General features: G+C 50.1%; 1 protein-coding gene across 1 annotated transcript in view; it reads right to left on the bottom strand.

Annotated features, from left to right (window-relative positions):
- Nucleotides 1-11,030, bottom strand: part of Srgn (serglycin) — a 28,723-nt gene that overhangs the window by 17,365 nt on the left and 328 nt on the right. The gene's annotated exons all lie outside the window — the stretch shown is intronic.

The raw sequence follows: 11,030 nt of genomic DNA on the forward strand, positions 1-11,030 counted from the left end.
AAAAAAAAAAAAAAAAAAAAAAAAAAAATCAAACCAGACTCCTTAAAATACATCCTACCTTAACCACAACCACCAGAAATGCTTCGGGGCAGGGCTGATGCTCCTCTCTGACTGGAGGGAATGCTAGGGCAGAGGTCTACAGAATTTCTCCTTCCAAGGATTCCTGATGTGGTTTTCGTGTTTAAATTCAACCTCTTGGAAAAAGTAGGCCCAGAGTACCCAGAACACCAAATGCTCCCACCTCATAGCTGCTGCCTTTGGCTAATGAGGCTCCTGTTGGAATAAGGAGCCTGAAGAATCACGCTGAGGGCTTTCTTGCCAAAGCTGGCTTTAAACAATGCCCCTTCTCAAAGTTTCCAAACAACCCAAAAAGGCATCGTCTTTCCATCCCAGCCACTCTCAACTCTCCTGGTCCCAGCTGATGATTTGATGATGGTATGATCCCAGCATCTGCGCCTTAACTGACAAACTATATATTTGTGATGTACAAAGTGATGCTTTGAAATATGTACCGATTGTGCAGTGACTAAATGAAGCTAATTTACACACGCTATTTCACTCACCACTGTTCAAGATGAGAACACTCAAAATCTACTCAGTCATAGGTCAGGTCAAGGCTCGTGAATATGTTGTTAATAACTGTAGTCACCGTGTTAAATACATAGATCTCTTGAACTTACTTCTCCTAACTAAAATTTTGTCCAACATTTGCATCTCAATGGAGGGAGGCAGTCATTGGAAGACCGTGCTCATCTTAGAATTTAATCCTTAAGGCCAGTTGAGAACAGTTAACTCCAGTTAGTTGGGGAGGAAGGAAAAGATCGTTAGGGGTAAAGCCAGAGCTTGCTCAATGTGTCCTAGTTCAAAACCACACTCTTGGAATTTCAGGGCTTACACAGGGATCCCCCTTGGTCCATATGACCATCTGAGAAGCCTTTCTGGTTATCACAGTGTGTTTAGGGGCAGCAGGGCCCAGCCTGGCCAGCCTGACCCAAGGCCACTGCAAGAACCATCCTCCTGCGACTCCAAACTGCACTCTAACATGGTGGCCTCATGTGGCCACTGAGCACTTGACATGTGGCTAGTCCAAATCAAGATGTGCTGTATTTGTAAAATAAAGCACTAGATTTTAATGTAGTAGGGAAAAAAGAACCAAAGTCTCATTAATATTTTTATATTGATTGTAAGTTGAAATGGTATTTTGGATATACTGGGCTAAAATATATTCTTCAAATATTTATTTAACTGTTGTAAAATATACCTTTAAATTAGCCAGGCATGATGGCACATGCCTGCAATTCCAGTACTTGGGAGGCTGAGGCAGGAGGATCCCTATGAGTTCGAGGACAGCCTGAGCCTGTAGTGATTTCAAGGCCAGCCTGAACTACATAGGAAGACCCTGGCTCAAAATAAATAAATAAATAAAAGCAAAAAGAAAGAAAAAAAAAAAAAAAGCAAAAGCAAAACCATCTTCCTCCAGTGATTTCTAAGGAAAAGAAAAGCAAGAGCACATGGCCTTTGGTCAGGAAGAATGGGGCCAAAAGGGCATCTCTGCTTTGAGGGCGCTGCCTTCTCCTTCTCTGGCTGGGGCGCGGAACATTCGCAAGTAGCCAACCATCTGCTGGGAAAGTTTGGAAAGTAGTATTGTGCAAATGATTAAGAAAAAAACTCCCGTAAAGCAGGAGAAGCCAGAAACATGCAAAACCGCTGGAACTCGCGGAGTCACCAAAGGGGCAACTGAGCGCTCCCCGTCGGCGCATGCGTGGTTTTGCCCGAGCCCCCTGGGATTCAGGGCCCTGTGCTCCAGGGAACGGCTCTTCCTGTGCTCGACTGGCAGGAGTGTTTGGTTTTTTAACGCCAGGGCAGAGGTGGGATGGGCTTGCTGAGCAAACGACAGGTAAGAGTTGGCTCTGCAGTCAGTTTACCAATTCAAACCACTAGTGGTGATCCCCCTGCCTCAGCCTCCCAAGCTACAGGACTGCGCCACCACACGGGTCTGCTTTTGATTTTGAAAAGTCTCAATAATAAGAGTACTTAACTCACTCGCCCTGAAAAGACGCTGTGCTGCTTGGGTCTTCTTACTGATAACTGCACTCTTACCAGTGGCAGCATCACCATTATAAAGGACGTCTAGGGGTCACAGCCTGGTGCCAGCCGCTCCCTTACAGGTCAGGAGGCCAGGCTAGAAGGCGCTCACTCTGGGCCACATCCCCATTGGGAAAGAGTCTGGACCAGAGCCATCGCCACAGGACGCAGCGGTCTGATTGCCGTTGGCCCAGGGGTCTGGGCAGAGGCCACCGGTCGCCGCCCTCAGGGCAGCCACAGCAGCCACCCAGGGCGCAGGTCTTCCTCGGCCTCCTTATCTCTCCGGCTGCTCCTTCCTGCAGCTCAGCTCCCAGGGTTCTCTGTTTCCTCATACTCTGGCTGCTCCCTGGGCTTGAAACATTCCACTCCCACAAAACTGCACAGCTGAATACCGTTCCAGCCTCACCTTCTTACAGCGCCCACCCTGGCCTTGCCATCAGTAGCGCCCACTCTGTCTGTACCTGGCCCCAGCCCCCTAGCTCTCCTCCCACCCTGCCTGGAACCTTAGCTCTAGGTCTTCATTCTGTGCCGAGGGCCTAAGCCTCACTCCTCACTCATGTGCCCCCCAGGCCAAGAAGAGTTCCCCCGGCCTCCTCAGTGGTTGGCATGGAAACTGTTCAGAGCTGTTCTTGATGCTCAAACTCACACTGCAGGGACCTCTGGGCAGGATGGAAAGGCGGGCACCTGCCACGCCCCTGGAGTGCTGAGACACAGACTCTGAGGTTCAAAGCCAACTCTAAGCTGTGTACAAATGTCAGAGGAAGAGGGACTCAGGGTACCTTTTTTCCTTACTTCTTTATATTTTTATTTCATTCCAAAGTGTTCTGGAATATAAAAATAACAAAATAGCCAGGTACGGCTGTGGGCCTATAATACAGCGCTCTGGGAGGCTGAGGCAGGAGATTCACAAGTTTGAGCCCAGCCCAGGCACCTTAGCAAGACCCTGTCTCAAAATAATTTTTTGTTGTTGTTGTCAAGAGTAGAAAAATGAGCCGGAGGCTTGGCTCAGTGGAAAGGCCCAAGTTTGATCCCTGCTACAAACAAAACAAAAAAAGAGTAGGAAAATGTGTTGGGAAATAAGAATGGGGACAGGAATAGGGAACAGGAATAGGTCCTGAGAGACAGGAGGGGCCCTGAATGGGTTGGCCTCAAAATAAATTTTTGAAACGACTGGCGATGTAGTTCAGTTCAACCCCCAGGACTGCAAAATAATTAAATAAAATAAAATAAACAAAGGGGTCAGGAATGTAGCTCAGTGGCATAGCGCCTTCCTGGCAAGCTGCAGGCCCTGAGTTCGATTCCTGTTACCAAAAACAAACAATATATTAACAAAGCATGATCAAATTAGTTTCTGAGCAGGGGTGGCGGACCCTTCAGTGTGGCTGGCTGTGGGCCCTATGTTCCCTAAGAGCAACCTCTTGCCCAGGGTGTGGCCAGAGCAGCCAGAGGGCCAGGGACTCTGGAAAACCTCTCTCAGGGCTGGGACAGGAGGTCAGCCTGGTGGGGAGAAGCCAGGTCCCTCTGTCTTCAGGGCAGATTAAGGTGGGACAAACTTTGAGACACCAGGAGTTATTTTTAAACCTTGAAAGGAACATGCTGATCAGCAGTTTTCCCTCCTCACAGGTGACAAAGCATGAGAAAAATGTGTCTATATCTGAGCAGGACAGTGAGATTTAGAAGGAATGTGTTAATCTTTGTTTTTTTGTTTTTTTCCTGGTACTGGGGATCCAACTGTAGCCCTTGTGCTTGCAAGGCAGGCAGTGGAGCCATTGAGGCAAATCCCCAGAAGGAGTGTGTTATTTAGAAAGAGATTAAGCACCAGCAGAGTAGAATCTGGAAAATTCACAATTTCTAATTCTAGCATAAAATGTCTTTCTTTCTTCCTCTTCTTCCTCCTCCTCCTCCTTCTTTTTCTTTTTATCAGTACTAGGGATTGAACTCAGGACCTTGTGCTTGCGAGGCAGGCATGGCACCACTGAGCTGAATCCCTGGCCCTTTTGTTTTTTTTGAGGCAAAGTCTCACTATATAGTCCGGGCTGGCCTTGAATTCACTATGTAGCCCAGTCCTCCTGCCTCGGCCTCCTGAGTGTTGGGATTACAGGCACACTACCATGCTCAGCTTGAAGTAAAATATATATTTAAAGCAAGCAAGTAAAGCCCTGACATTCATAGGACAAAGACCACCCTCCATTTTCAAATTACTATGGGTTATTCACATCAGGATTATGTGGTGGCAGTAACAAAATGTAGTAGGAACTGCAGCTTCAAGTCAAACTGCCTGGGTTGAAAGCTGCCACTTCTTAACTATGACCCGAGTCAAGTCCTCTGACGTCCTTGGGCCTTGGTTTTCCTACTTTTAGGAGTAGGCGTGTAGAGGAAGCACTGTGCCCTTGTGTGCAGACATGGCACATGGTAAGGATGACCGGTGCCAGCCCTAGAGCAGCGCCCAGGGAGCAGGTGCTGTCACTGTCAGGGTGCAGTGGAGTCAGAAGTCGAGGAAAGTTCACATCACTTCTGGAGGTAATGGGCCAAAGGGGCCAGAAGGGTGAGTTAGACAAGCTGTAAGGAGGAGACAGATTCGAAAATGAAGGGTGGGAAACAGGTGCCCACTGGGAAAGTCAGAAAGAAAAAACAGCTTAAAAGCCTGCTGGAGAAATCTGATGCCTGTTTTCTTTGAGTTTTTTTTTAAACAATGAGGAGGGGCCTAGTATGTGCCAGGCAGGGTGTGGGTTCGAGCTCACCTGATCCTCGCTCAGCACTGCTGGGCGAGCCTTCCAGACCCCACCTGTGGTGAGGGGGGCTCCAGAGGACTGGTAGAGGGGAGGGAGCCAGGCCAGGCCAGGTGTGACTACAGCACTTGCGTGTGCAATGAGGGCAGACGGCATGTGACACACTTTTTACAAATGAATGCATCTGATCCTCCAGTCTTGTGTAGGAAGCTGATAATATAATTCATCAGCAGAGGCCAAGCTCCAGGTGGGAAAGCCCAAAGTGACTTCCCTACCCTAAGGCCTTCAACATTCCAGCTGGAGTAGAGGGAGAGCAACTAGACCCACCAACCCTGTCCCTGCCAGCAGCCCAAGCCAGTTTGTTAAAACACAAATCAGAGCCTGTCACTACCTCCAGGCCCTCCCCCGGCAGAGCAGCCTAGTCAAATGTCAAATACGATTACTCCCAGCAGAAATTCCCATTCAAGGCCTCTTAATCCTGTCTTCAGAGTCGCCCTAGGAGGAGCCTCCTGATGGGCTGGCGACAGATAGCACATCCCATTCTGCAGTACTGAAGGCAGAGATAGGAGAGGCCCGAAGTGGGTTTGTGACACAGGCCGGCTAAGGCCTGCTTCCGTCCTGGGGAGGGTAATCATTACCCCAGGGTCTTCACCAGGATGAAGTCAGGCACGGCAAGCAGGGTGACTTCCTGCTGAGGCCCAGTGTCCCCTGGAGGTCCCAACCCTCTTGCCACTCAGGCCCCTCTGCATAGGTTCTGACACTAGCATGTGGCCCCATATGCCCGGCACACAGTGGGCTCTGGACACGTGTGGCACAGACACAGGTGTCCCAGCTCTGACCGTAGACAGCATGGCGACAAAGAGCCATCCGTGTCCACCTTCTCTGCCGTCTGCCAGCTGGACGGCTGCAGGAGCCCACAGAACCTCCCTGTAGTCCAGGGTCCACGCCTGCTAGGATGGGGATTTCACGGCTTCCTTCTCAAGGACATTTTGAAGGTCAAGTGGTTAGAACAGGAAGCCCTGGTAGAGGGGCCCATTAAGTGATTAGCATTGCTCTGGGTAGTGTGACCCTGGGCAGCCCCTGACCACTGAGCTTCCTTCTCTGTTCCGATAAAACGAGGATTTGATCTACCCCAGAGCTGTCTATGAGAGGACACCATGTGTGCAGGGAACCGCGTGTAAGAAGCCACCGTTCTGTGTTGTAGTCTGTGCTCACGGATCCTGCCATTTGAGCAACATCCAGCCGTGCACACTTAATACTAGTGGCGGTCTGTGGTGGTGTCTCCAGAACAGGTAGACACAGCCTGGGCTTCCTTGGCTAGGGGCACAGTGTGAACGGCTCCAGGCACAAACCCCCATGCCTTGCCTAGGCTCGTTTCCCCAGTGTAGTGCAGTCACCCCACGGCTCTCAGTCCACTGACAAAATGGCTGAGCGGCTCCCTTCCCAGCTGCGTGGCTGACTGGGCCCTGCAAAGCTCTGCTCTTGGTGGCCTTGAGATCAGGAGGGTTGGCTTGTGAGGGAGGATTTGAAGGCGGTCTGGACCAGGTAGCAAACTCCAAACCAAACCAAGACCATCCCACTGGCTTCTTCCCAACAAGCCAAGTCCCTCAGGAGGCTGGCGTCATTATGGCCCTATGAACTAGGGCCCAGGGCAGGGAAAGGTGGCAGGGACCACCCCACTGTCAGCTCCACAGATGCCCACCCCAGGAGCCAGGTCAAACTGTGCTTATTGTTTTTTGTTGTTTGTTTTATTTTTAAAGATAGGCTCTATCTATGTAGTTCAGGCTGGACTTGAATTCATGATGTAGCCTACACAAGCCTCAGACTTCCTGTGATCTTCCTCCTGAGTGCTAGGATTATAGGCATGCACCGTTATGCCCTCAAAATGTGCTTATTGATTCTGGGCCCAAAAGGGATATTAGTCAAGCAGCTGCTTCTCCTGAGGGCAAGACATTCTGGACTCTGAACCCAGAATAGTGAGTGTCTCATATGTGACAAAGGGTTTTGTCTCCTCCTCTGTGATTTTTATTTACATGTGTACTAGCTTAGAAGTACAAATAAATTCCAAGCATGGTGGTACACACCCTATAGTCTCAGCCCTCGGAAGACTGAGGCAGGAGGGTCGCCATGAGTTTGAGGGCAGCCTGGACTGCCTAGAGAGACCCTGTCTCAAAAAACCTAATTAGTTAATTAATTAGGTTAGACATTTACTAAGCGACCAAATACAAGACAAAAGCACAGCCAGGGCTACTGCTTGCTGTAATTCTGGTTCATTGTTGAGTTTCATGATCTGGGGGATTTGTGTAGTGATGGGGAACTGCGGAGTCCGTGGACGGAGTGATTCTTCAGAGCACCTACTCGGCACAGGTCCCATGTGAGACCACCGGGGCCCCAGAGGCCACCAGGCAGCCACAGTGGCATGCAGGACAGAGGTCCCCCTGGGCCTTCCAGACCCAAGGAACAGCAGGCAACCACTTCAGCAACATGGGAGACACCCTGCACGGCAAGTAGTATGAATCCCAGGGGAAGGCCCGGCCGGTAGGACTCCAGCTTAGGGACCCAAGAGAGCTGTGACACATTTTCAAAGTCACTGCGGTAAAGTGTCTGAGGAAGCCCCAGGGCCCACTGACGTCACCACGAGCTGAAAGTCCTGCCACACAAGGCTGGATTTCTAAGGACCACTCTTATGATCCCATTGGCAGTGGAGGGAAATCCTACCTTTACTTCAGAATGAGCTGTCTAAGTCTATTGAGCAGCCAGGAAGGCCCAGACCCTCCCCTGGCCAGTGGGTGTGGAAGCCCAGGCCTGAGTCTGTATGGGAGGTTACTTCTCCAACCTGCCTTTCCAGGGAGCTTTCCTTTTCCACCTCTCTCAACAGGGAGGGAAAGCCCTAAAAAGAAACCTATAGCTTGGATTTCTACGTTAAACAATTTTTCTAGTTTCCTTAGAAATAGAAACAGAAAATGAATATGGTGACACACGCGTGTAATCCCAGCACTTGGGAGGCTGAGGCAGAAGAATCAAAGCAAGTATGAGGCCAGCTTGGTCTACATAGTGAGTTCAAGGCCAGTGTGAGATATAGAGTAAGACTCTGTCTCAAACAAAGAGAAAAGAAACAAGAACACACATTCACTTACTCTACCCACCAAGACTGTCTCTGTGAAATACAACTCTCTGGTTCCCCTCACACCACAGCTGCCAAAAGTTGATATGGAGGGAAAACCAAAGGTGCCCAGCTGGAAGCTGGTTTGTGTGATTGTGAGTTCTGCCTCTTCCTTGCCTCTTCCCATAGGGCCAGCCGTGTGCCCAGCGCTGTGTGCTTCGCTGGGTACTGGTCAGGTTTGCCCCTCGGGAAGCCCTGTATTCTGGCTCGCTGTCCAGGGCTGTCTCCGAAGGCTCTCTCCAGCTCTGCCGCCAGGGGATTCGCCAGAGTGCTGACTCCAATGGCCCTCGGCACCTCAAGGGACAGGCCACTCGGCCCTAGGGAGCCTGGAGCTCTGAGAACAGGACACAGGGCCCAGCGCAGTGTAGTACACGACTGGAATCAGCAACAAGGATCTCTGTCTCTGGAAGCTTCGTCCCTTCCGGCCTTTATCAGATGGGGAATACAGGGCAGATCCCAGCCCGCTCCAGGCAGGTCCTGGAGGTGATAAAACACCAACAGGACCACACACTGAGTACATTACACTAGCTGGCTTTAAAATTTTTTTTTCCTTTGTAGTACTGGAGATTGAACCCAGGGCTTTCAAAATATATCTCCAACCCCTCCCTCTTTTTTTTGGTATCAGGGATTGAACTCGGGTCCTTGAGCCTGCAAGGAAGGCGGTAGAACCACTGAGCTAAAACCCTGGCCCCCATTTTTTTTTTTAATGTTGAGAACATGGTTGGCATGTCCAAAGCCTTGGGTTGGCTCCTTGGCACCAAAAACTAAGCAGAACATCCCATAGGATAAAATCTCCTACTTAGCTCAAAGGAAGGGGATCCCCAACAGCACTCAGTAGGAGGAAAATGAAAGTGTAATTTCCTCTTTTACAAAGCCCAGGGGGCAGCGAGGGTGTCTACAAGAGAAACCCAGACTATAGCCAGAAAGAATTTTAGGGAAGAAGAACCCAGAAACTCTAGCTCCTTGTTCTCCAGCTTGTCTGAATGCTGGGGCGTAGGGGGCTTTAAGAAGACCTGCCACCCAGGAGCTGGGGAGATGGATGATGGACAAAACAAGCTCAGTCAAATATCCCCAGCCCACGGTAGTGTCTAGATGTAGTTGTACAATTGTTCTCCACAGAACCTTTTCCATTTTGCCATAAACGGAACATTTTTGTAATGTGATATTGGGGAAAAGTCCCTTGCCTGGTCCCACCCCAGACTTCGCAGTTTCTCTGGTGCAGCCAGTGCGCTGGGAATTACAAGCGATCCCAGGGGAGGCTGGTGTCCAGCCAAGGGTGAGCCCCATTACTGAATCTAGGCCCACATGGTTTACACAGCCTCATCAACATCATACGGGAACTTATTAGAAATGCAGGTCAGCAGTCCCCAACCCAGGAGGACAAAGTCAGCAACTCTGGGGACAGAGACAAAACTGGTGCTCTAACAGACAAGTGCCTCCCAGAGATTCTAGCCTGCAGAAGTGAGAGCCAGTGCTTCCCAAACTTGGCTGTACTTTGGAATCACTGGAGGAGATTCGGAGACAGAATGGAGACCTCAGGATAAGATCAGATGTGCTGAGTTAGGCCCTTGTATCTGCACTTTTCCTTGTGAACTCCCTGAAGATTGTGATGCTGGCCAAGACAGGCACAGGCCCCTTCTTGGGCAGAACAGGTGCAGAGTCCCTCAGAGCTGTGAGCCTTGGCCAAGGCAACACCGGGTCCCTGAGAGAGAGGAAGATTAGGTCCCAGCCCCTGTGCAATTTGCTCTGCAGCTCCCCCCTGGCCTCTCCCTGCACTCCCCACAATTTATGTTGATCAAATGGTCAGTAGGACCACACACACACACACACACACACACACGCACACACACACTTCTGGCTTCCGGTTCCCCAGCTTGGTACACACTGGGAACACCTGGGAATTTAAGGAGATGCAAAACTCTTTCTCTGAAGTAAGTGGGTACAAGAAAGAGCTCGATCCTGTCTAAAAAGACTCAGTAAATAGTGCCTTCAACACAGTGCTATGAAGGACAACTGGAAAGGGGACCACAAGGAGGCAGAAGGACCAAAGGCTCAGCAGCAGGTAGGGAAACCTACAGCCAGCATCCAGCTCCTCCCGTTCCCATAGCACTGGTGCCACCCAGGACAGGAGGCCTCTACATAGAGAAGGGTGACACCTTACACAGCAGAACAGGAACCAAACACCTAGGAAAAGAGGGGGATGGGGGATGAGGCTCAAGTGGACCAAGGCCTTCCTCTTGCAGGGGAGGACACTGAGGCACTGCAAGTGGGGCGACTCGGCCCAGATCACACTCTTGGACAAAGAAGAGAGCCAGGGTTTGAACCAGCTGTTTCCAGACTCAGATCCAGTTTCCAGACCACTGCTCTAGCACCTTCCTGATAGCGCTGTCAGCTCACACAAGAGGGCTGGTGAGGGTTAACAGAATAGGAGTGATGACCCTCAAACAGAGCGGCCCACAGCCCATGGTGGCACACTCCTATAATCCCAGCAGTCAGGAGGCTAAGGCAGGAGGATCAGTGTGAGTTCAAGGCCAGCCTGGGCTACATAGTGATTTATAGGTCAGTCTCAACTACATAATGAAACCCTGTCTCAAAACAAAACAAAGAAACCAAGAGAACAGCCCACAACACAGAACTAGCAGTGCAACCAAGAGAAATCCTCGAGGTTGCGTCCTCTACACCCTGGACTTTTCTTCCTGACCAGCCATGGATCTACCTCTTTCTTGGTTTGTTTCCCAGATCCTTAGTCTGGGTATTTCTTGTCCAAAGTGACTGAGGTCTAAAACACAGAGACTAGCTTAGGGATCTTGAACTCACTATGTAGCCCAGACTGGCTTGCAGGGATCCTCCTGCTTCAGCCTCCCAAGTGGTAGGATTACAGCCATGTGCCACCATGCTTACCTTTTTTTTTTTTTTTTAAGAAATGGACCTTAGCACTTGGAAGGCTGAGGCAGGAAAATTGCTGCAAGTTTGAGGCCAGCCTGGACATGAGTTCAAGACTAGCCTGGACTACATAGAGCCTGTCTCAAAAAAAAAAAAAAAAAAAAAAAAAA

The sequence above is a fragment of the Fukomys damarensis genome, unplaced genomic scaffold (assembly GCF_012274545.1).
Source record: "Fukomys damarensis isolate Sample0158 unplaced genomic scaffold, DMR_v1.0_HiC HiC_scaffold_20, whole genome shotgun sequence".
Taxonomy (NCBI): Eukaryota; Metazoa; Chordata; class Mammalia; order Rodentia; family Bathyergidae; genus Fukomys; species Fukomys damarensis.